Source organism: Lycorma delicatula, chromosome 1 (genome assembly GCF_047948215.1).
Source record: "Lycorma delicatula isolate Av1 chromosome 1, ASM4794821v1, whole genome shotgun sequence".
In the NCBI taxonomy this organism is placed as follows: domain Eukaryota; kingdom Metazoa; phylum Arthropoda; class Insecta; order Hemiptera; family Fulgoridae; genus Lycorma; species Lycorma delicatula.
The window spans coordinates 47,271,173-47,281,086 of record NC_134455.1 but is presented as its reverse complement, the minus strand read 5'-3'; positions in this window follow the sequence as shown (position 1 = coordinate 47,281,086).

Sequence of the window (9,914 nt, the reverse complement as noted above, 5' to 3'; positions counted from 1 at the left end):
AACATCTTATGCTCAGGCTGCGGCTACTGTTCCTGCTCCTGCTCCGATTGCTGTAGACGAAGCACAAATTATAAATAAACTTGCTCCCACTTTGGCTAACATGATTGAGAGGATCATCGAAAACAAGATGAAACCTCTTGGCAATAAAGAACTTGTTAAGCCAAAGATAGTGGTACAGCCTGATGAAGATAAGTCGATAAAAGTGAAAGTTGCTCCTCCAGAAAAGAAAACGGACACCAAACCAGAATGTCAAGTCCGTCTCAGCGAGATCCTCGATGAAAAGAAAAAGGCGATACCTACAGAGTCTGTTATGGAGGCTCCCAAGCCTCCTGTAACTGAAGTGGCCTCTAAGCCTCAGAGGCCACAAAAAATCACACAGGGGGGGCGAGTGTCCCCCCTCCCACAGGCGGTGACCGGTGCGACCCCCGTGTTGGGGAGCGGCCAGGTTGCCGCCTCTCAATCGGCGCCTGAAACCGGCGCCGATCCATGCCCGTCGTCGTCGGCGGCTTCGGTGGTCTCCGATACGGAGACCGGAAGCCTTACAGGCGACGACCTTCTCCGCGAACACGATGCTGTTCGTAGGATGGAGAAGAAAAGGAAAAAGGGATGGCCGAAAGGAAAACCCAGGCAATAATTTAATTAAAAATTAAAAATTAGCGAGTCGATTGTACAATGGAACATCAATGGATGTTTTTCAAACATCCATGAGCTCCAACGCTTGGTACATGACGTAGACCCGATTTGTATATGTCTGCAAGAAACGCATTTCCGCCGAAATGAAAATTTTAAATTAAAAGGATTCGATATATTTCGGCGAGATCAACCGCCAAATGTAAGAGTTAGAGGTGGAGTAGCTATATTAACATCGACTAGAGCTACCACCGAAGCGGTTGTTCTAAACACCAACCTACAAGCGGTCGCCGTTAGAATGAAGCGACCGCTTAAGATCACTGTGTGCAGCATATACTTACCGAATTACGATTGGAATAAGGATGACATAGAAAGATTAATTTCCGAGCTTCCCCCACCTGTTTTACTGGTGGGTGATTTTAACGCTCATAATTCTCTCTGGGGATCGGATCGAGTAGATCCCCGTGGAAGAGAACTGGAAGGGTTCCTGATGAATTCTGAACTTATTATTTTAAATGACGGATCAGGAACCTTTTTCAATGCCAGAGATGGATCGACGTCCTGTATAGATCTTGCACTTATAAGCGGATCGATAGCACCGAGGTACAGCTTCCATGTTATAGACGATCTGCATGGAAGCGATCATTTCCCGGTGCAAATTGTAACTGATGTTACTAGAACAATATATCCCATCCCTAAAAGATGGTTATTTGAAAAGGCAGACTGGACGAGCTTCACAGCTAGAACGATGCTCCCGAAAACAACTGGAGTTATCGGAGACGATGTCGACGCCATAACAAATGCAATAATTGAGTCGGCATCGAGATATATTCCCAAAACATCTGGGAAACTTACAAAGAAACCCGTTCCATGGTGGAACGATGAAATAAGTGAAGCTATAAAAAGAAAGAAAAGGGCGTATAATGCCTTTAAGAAGCGTCCTAGTATAGAAAATCTTGTTGCCTTTAAGAAATACAGGGCGTATGCAAAACGTGTTATGATAGATTCGAAAAAACGATCCTGGCAGCAATACGTGTCATCCATTGACAAAACTACTACTGCATCAGATGTTTGGAGGAAAGTGAAAGCGATTTGTGGGCGTAATGATTTTACTCCCATAACTAGCCTTCAAGATGAAGATGAAATAAAAGATACTCCATATGAAATTGCAGAGCTGTTATCCAATCATTTCGAAAAGGCCAGCAAAACGGCCAACTACGAGGAAGGTTTTCGAACCAAAAAAGAAGAACACGAAGGACTACTAAATTTTGGAACTGAGTATAATTACTCATATAATGTACCATTTAAAATGGAAGAATTCGCGAAGGCGTTGGAAAAATCAGGTAACACAGCTGCTGGTCCGGATGAAATCCACTATAATATGATCAGGCAGCTGAATTCCACTGCAAAGTGTAGATTATTAGAACTTTATAATAAAATATGGCGGGATGGAACGTACCCGCAGCAGTGGAAAAAAGCTCATGTTGTTCCAGTACCAAAGAAAAATAAAAATTTAACAGACCCCAATAGCTACCGTCCTATTTCTTTGACGTGTGCTATGGGGAAAATATTGGAAAAAATGATTAATAATCGACTCGTCTGGGTTTTGGAAAAAGAAAACCTGATATCACCGTATCAAGCAGGTTTTCGACAATACCATTCTACCACTGATCAAATGATCAGCTTAGAGGACATTATATATAACAGCTTTATTACAAGGAAACATTGTGTCGGAGTCTTCTTTGATCTTCAGAAGGCTTTCGATATGACCTGGCGTCATGGTATAATGCTCCAGTTACATGAATGGGGCATTCGTGGCAATTTGCCTATACTGCTCAGCAACTACATGAATGACCGTACCTTCCAAGTACGCGTCAACAACGAATATTCATGTGAAAGAATCTTGGAAAATGGCATACCGCAAGGTTCGCCGTTGAGCGGTACCTTGTTTACCATTGCCATTAATAAATTGATATTAGCCATTCTAGTAGAAATCAGCAAAAGCGTCTATGTTGATGATCTGGTAATCGTATATGCCAGCAACAAGACTGCTATAGTGAGGTACAAATTGCAACGAGCGATCAATGCTCTAAATGAAGTTGCAAGGAATACAGGATTCCAATTCTCACCAGAAAAACCGTGCTGTGTACACTTTTGTAGGAAGAGAATTCCTCATCAAAGTCCTGCTCTGACAATTGATGATAATCCAATACAATATAAAGACAGCGTAAGGTATTTAGGACTAGTATTGGATAAATCCCTCACATGGGGATTACATATACAGGACTTGAGTGATAGATGCAAAAGAGCCCTAAACATTATAAAATGTTTATCGAACCTAAATTGGGGCTCAGGAAAAGAGACATTATTGAGACTGTATAAAGCATTGGTTCAATCTAAACTAGACTACGGATGTATCGTATATTCATCCGCTAGAAAGTCGCACTTAAGAAAGTTAGACGTAGTTCATAATAGCGGAATAAGATACGCAACAGGTGCTTTCCACACAAGTCCGGCGGCTAGTCTGATGTCTGAAGCCGGAATAATGCCACTACATTATAGAAGAGAGATCCTCTTGTTAAGATATGCAGCAAATATATGGGCTTTCCCTGCCCATATAAATAATAAATTGTTTATGAATCATCCCATGGCTGCATTATACGAACGTCGTGCTACCTATTCCAGACCAGCCGGAATTAGGTACCACGAATTAAGAAGGAAATATGAAATTGCTATACCAGAGACACTAGCAATTTCTACTAGAGAAATACCGCCATGGCTCTTGCCAGCGGCAAATACAAGTTTGGATCTCTCTCAAGGAGAAATAAAAAAGAAACCAGCAGTGATCATCCAGCAGGATTTTTTAGCAACCGTCAGTAGTTACGAAGAACATATTAGAATTTATACTGACGGTTCTAAAACTGAACATGGTGTTGGATGCTCGATATATGTAAATGAAGAAGCCCACTCTTGGAGACTGCCAGATGTGGCCAGTGTCTACACGGCAGAGCTCACTGCAATTCAGCAAGCTCTTCGCTACACTGAACACTATTGCGAAGAGAGAGTACTAATATGTTCCGACTCATTAAGTGCACTTGTCGCAATTCGGAACAAGAACATTAAGGATGTCCTAATTGCAAACATCCTGTCCATTTTATACGTTCTAAAACAACGAGGACAGCGATGCGTATTTGTATGGACTCCGGGGCATGCTGGTATTACAGGTAATGAAATCGCAGACGAAGCTGCCAGAAAGGCAACAGTCTGCGATGATTTGGATGCATTTCCTGTAAGAGTGGCAGATATTAAAAACCGTCTAACAAATATAGTAAGAAACAAGTGGAACGCTGAATGGAGGAGTTTAAATACAAAATTAAACTCAATTAAAACTTCTCCTTATAAATGGAAAAGCGACTTTAAATTGACTCGCCGTGAACAAGTAGCGGTGACCAGACTTAGAATCGGTCACACGCGATTAACAAATTTATATTTGTTAACCGGCGAAGTGAGACCAATGTGCGGTGTTTGCAATAAAACACTGACAATCAAGCATCTAATAGAAGAGTGTACCATATATGAGGACCTCAGAAAGAGGTTCTGTTTTACAAATAATATTAGTGCTGATCTGGATAATGGAAATGAAGAAAATATAGTTGCATTTTTACACGCCAGTGGACTTCTTAAAAGTCTGTAAAATGGAAGTTTAAAGCTGTGGAAAAAGATACTCTAAGCGGTAGTTATATATATATACATATAGAAGAAAGAGGAAAGATATGGTATTGAGAAGATTAATTATAATTTTAAGTTCATGGTCTTTTGAGAACCTATCTCAAATTTTAATATTGGGGCCCTTTACACCCCGTAAGTGTTTGTGATTGTCCTTGTCTTTCATGTTTTAATGTTTATTGTGAAGTTTGTGTTTTTAAATAAAATGTAAGGGCCCTTTACACCCTTACATATGACGATCCTGTTGGAGATAATAATTTCTTTTAAAGAATGTGACGAGGGCTAATGACCTTAGCAGTCGATGCCCGTAAAAATTCAGTTAAAAAAAAAAAAAAAAAAAAAAAAAAAAATAATAATAATAATAATAATAATAATAATAATAACCATAATAATCCACCAACATAGTGAAGAAGTACACGGAAAAACTAGTGAAGTATAGGGATCTTGCAGAACAAGTCAGGGAGATTTGGGACCAGGAGAGCGTAACAGTGGTCCCGGTGGTTTTGGGCGCGATGGGAGAGATTCCACGTTCTCTGCATGGTTCATTAAGATCCGTTGGAGCACCAGCAAATCTGTTCCGACCAATGCAGAAGGCTGTGTTGCTGGATACATGCCGCTTGGTCCGTCGGTACATCACAAGCTCGAGCGATAAGATAACGCCTGTTCTTGAGGGGCCACCTGATCGTCATCAGATGGAACTGCAGACGGGGGACAATGGCCGTTAACATCTGGCAGTTCATAAGTTGTTATGTCTGGTATTTTATCTTTCATTCTTACATTTTACCCATAGTTTTTTTTTTTTTTTTTTTTTTCAATAGTTCATTCTACCATATACAATGCACGTCAGAACAATAGTTATAGCTCCTGCGCCTTGCCTATGGGCCGGCCAGGATGCTTTTTACTGGGCTTGCCCAAGAGAATGATAATAATAATAATAATGATAATAATAATAATAATAATAATAATAATAATAATAATAATAATAATAATAATAATAATAATAATAATAATAATAATAATAATAATAATAATAATAATAATAATAATAATAATAATAATAATAATAATAATTCGCTGAATAGAAAAACGCAAGAAAGGATGGCCGAAAGGAAAGCCTAGGCGGTAATTTGTTTGATTTGAAATGACAAGAATGTGAAATTTTGAACATTTTTTCATGAAAATATGAATTATCGATATGAATTATCATTTTTTTTTTGTTTTTTTTTTTTTGAAGTATGATGGGGCTAATGACCAAAGTAGTCGATGCCCCTAAAAACCTCAACAAAAAAAAATAAATAAAAAAATAAATAAATAAAAATAATGCCTTGAGGTAAGTAATCCCCACGTCCGGAACACAACATCTACGTTCCACATCCAGGGCGGTAACAGCTGTACTTATGTACAATACATATAGCTGGCTAACGGGGCTCCGAGTAAATTCCTCGGATATGCTTTTCTTTTGACCTGTTTCCACCTTCAGGTTCTCACATGGATTGGAGTTTTCGGCTACCTGCAGGATATGAACAATTTATTGATTAGGAAGTGGACACATAACAAACTTAGAGCTGGCGATGTGGCGGCCAGGGTCAGTGTTATTGCAGGTGTAACGGAGACCCTTCCGTTGTCCACATGCCCCCTGCGATGGCAAGCATGTAGCAATGGTGCCCATGTATGTCGGTGCATGGGAGCTCTGAAAGCTCCGGTGAGTAGGAGCCTGGAGTTAGTGCAGAGACTGCGCATCCGCTCTCTGCCAGGACATATGCCGGTTCCACCGGAGTACCGGATCGGACCTCCAAGGTTAGTAGCCCTGGAGTAGGGGTGTACTCCGGCGGCTAGCCTTGCTACAGAAGGGATAAATGTTCATGAATATTCCTGAACAAACTAACATGACAGAGGGTGCACGTAAACACCCTCGTTTAGAAACCGCCGATTTGCCACAAGCGAAGAGGAAAAAAGTAAGGAGAGTGATAAGATGACAAATGATGCTGATAAAATCAGTAAAGATATAAGAAGAGCTTTGTTTGGAAACAATGTTCCCAAACCAAGCTTTTTGGTCATTACGAAAGAGAATGGTAACTTCCAAAAGGTAAGTCCATTCTTAATTGCTAGAGAGATTACTAATTGTGCTGGTGGTCCTGTCAAGGAAATCCGTAAGACGTTTAATGGATTACATGTCGAAACTATCAACGACATGCAAAGCCGGAAAGTCCAGGCGTTGAAGAAGATCGGTGAATTTGCGGTTACTGTTCAACCGCATTGTACACTTAATACATCCAGAGGAGTTGTTGTTTGCCGTGATCTTTTTAACTGCACTGAAATAGTGCAGGAAATGTTTAGTCAGGGAGTAACACATTGTCGCAGACTTACAATGAGACGAAATGGTGAGATTCTTCCTTCGGCCTCGCATGTTTTGACATTCAATAGGCCAAATCTTCCTGAAAAGGTACGAGCTGGCATCCATCGGCTTGATTTACGGGTATTTATTCCACAGCCGATGAGATGTTTTAAGTGTCAACGTTTCGGAAACACTGCAGCTAGATGTGAAGCGCAGGAATTTTGCATATGCGGAATGAAGATACATGAGGGTGATCCATGTAAAGACCCTCCAGTCTGCATTAATTAAAAGGGCACCATAACTGTTGATCTAGGAATTGCCCAGTATACATATCAGAAACAGCCATTCAGGAAATTAAAACGCTTCAAAAAGTTACCTACCCTGAAGCGAAGAAGATTGTCAATTTACGTACACCTAGACCATCGACTACATACGCAGAAGCAGCTGCTGCTCCCTCACATCTAAAATCACACACTGTCATCGGAAGTTGAGGCCGTTCGCAGAATGGAAAAACGCAAGAAAGGATGGCCGAAAGGAAAGCCTAGGCGGTAATTTGTTGGATTTGAAATTATAGAAGAATGTGAAATTTTGAACATTTTTTTCATGAGAATATGAATTATTGAACCTTTTTTATTTATTTTTTTTTGAAGTGAGATGGGGCTAATGACCAAAGTATTCGATGCCCCTAAAAGCCTCAGAAAAAAAAAAATAATACCTGCAGGATGTGGAATAATAAACGATTTTGGAAATGGACTAATACCACTTTTAGAGCTGGCGATGTGGCGGCCAAGGTCAATGTTATTGCAGGTGTAATGGAGACCCTTCCGTTGTCCGCATGCCCCCTGCGATGGCAAGCATGTAACAATGGTGTCCATGTATGTCGGTGCATGGGAGCTCTGAAAGCTTCGGTGAGTAGGAGCCTGGAGTCAGTGCAGAGACTGCGGATCCGCTCTCTGCCAGGACATATGCCGGTTCCACCGGAGTACCGGATCGGACCTCCAAGGTTAGTAGCCATGGAGTGGGGGTGTACTCCAGCGGCTAGCCTTGCTACAGAAGGGATAAACGTTCATGAATATTGAACAAACAAACGTGGCAGATGGTGCACGTAAACACCCTCGTTTAGAAACCTCCGATTCGCCACAAGCGAAGAGGAAAAAGAGTAAGGAGTCAGATAAAATTAAGAGAGATGCTGACAAAATCAGCAAGGAATTGAGAAAGTCTTTGTTTGGAAACATTGCTCCCAAACCAAGATTTTTTATTATTACCAAGGAGAAAGGCAACTTTCAAAAAGTTAGTCCATTCTTGATCGCAAGAGAGATAACTAATATTGCTGGTGGTCCTGTTACGGAAATTAGTAAAATCTTTAACTGATTACACGTTGAAACTATCAACGATAGTCAAAGTCAAAAAGTCCAGGCATTGAAGAAGATCGGTGAATTTGCGGTCAGTGCAACCGCATAGCACCCTTAATACATCCAGAGGAGTTGTTGTTTGCCGTGATCTTCTAAACTGTACAGAAGAGGAAATAGTACTGGAAATGTCGAGTCAAGGAGTGATTCAGTGTCGCAGACTAACAATGAGAAGAAATGGCGAAGTTCTTCTGTCGGCCCCTCATGTATTGACATTTAACAGGCCTACCCTTCCTGAAAAGGTGCGTGCTGGTATACATCGGCTTGATATACGTGCGTTTATTCCGCAGCCCATGCGATGTTTTAAGTGTCAACGTTTCGGGCACATTGCAGCTAGATGTGAAGCGCAGGAAATCTGCATATGTGGAATGAAGATACATGAGGGTGAACCATGTAAAGACCCTCCAATCTGTATTAATTGTAAAGGGCACCATAACTGCCGATCCAGGAATTGCCCAGTTTATAAATCTGAAACGGCCATTCAGGAAGTTAAAACGCTTCAGAAGGTTAGTTATCCTGAAGCGAAGAAAATTGTTGGTCAACGAACACCTCCACAATCGACCACTTATGCTGAAGCAGCTGCTGCCCCTTCTTCATCCAAAATTAACGTGGAGCAGTTGCTTAATACAACGTCACCAAGCCTTGCAACAATGATTGAAACAATCATTGACGCTAAGATAGAGTCGACTCATCGCACAGAACCATCTAAACATGAGAAGGCTCAATCCCGCATTGACATCGTTGATAAAAGAAACGTACCAGCGTAGCATAAAAAACTAGTTAAACCTGCGATCATAACACCATCACTTGAAGTAGTAAATAAAAATCTTGATTTGTCTAGAAAAGAGGAAAAGATCACTCCGTCGTGTAGTTACAAACCTAAGGAAATAGTGACAAGAAAATCCGAGTGGAGGTGCAAGTCGTTATTGAGAAAGCACCAGACGTAGACGATATACAAACTGTAACAATGGGGCCTCCAAAAGCTCAAAAAACAGCTTCTGCGAGAGCATCTATTTCAGCTGGACCCAGAACTGCTGTAGAGATAGAATCCAGCTAACCAGCCGCGGAAAGTGCATCGCTTGATAGTCTAGATTCAATTGCAACGATTTTAACAGCACCAATTAAGCTTTCATCACCTGATGTAAGCCGGCGAACGTCATTGGCATCAGAAAGAAAAGACGATGCCATCTCCGAGGCTTGAGACACACTGTCATCGGAAGTTGAGGCCGTTCGCAGAATGGAAAAACGCAAGAAAGGATGGCCGAAAGGAAAGCCTAGGCGGTAATTTGTTGGATTTGAAATTATAGAAGAATGTGAAATTTTGAACATTTTTTTCATGAGAATATGAATTATTGAACCTTTTTTTATATTTTTTTTTGAAGTGTAATGGAGCTAATGACCAAAGTAGTCGATGCCCCTAAAAACCTCAAAAAAAAGTGAAATAGGGAAAATACGGAAATAGGGATACGGCGTTAAAATCCAAAATGGCGGACTGTCCGCCATCTTGACGTCACGAATTCAAGATGGCTGTAATCGGCCATATTAGATTGTGACGTCATTGGCGCCGTAGTCCGTCACCGCCATTTTGGAATATCCCTGTGCGAATTTCCCTTTTCCCTTAGCGGGATATTTGAAATTCTACAGGGAACCAACTTGAGTAATATATTCACTTTGAATATTATTTATAATAATTAATTCAAAGGTTGGTACTGCTGTTGACCAGCTGTTGTGTACCGGTCGGTTTGAATTAAATAAATAAATAATATTTGGTGGAAAAAAAACTTGGTCGGCTAGGACTCGAACCCGGTCATGAC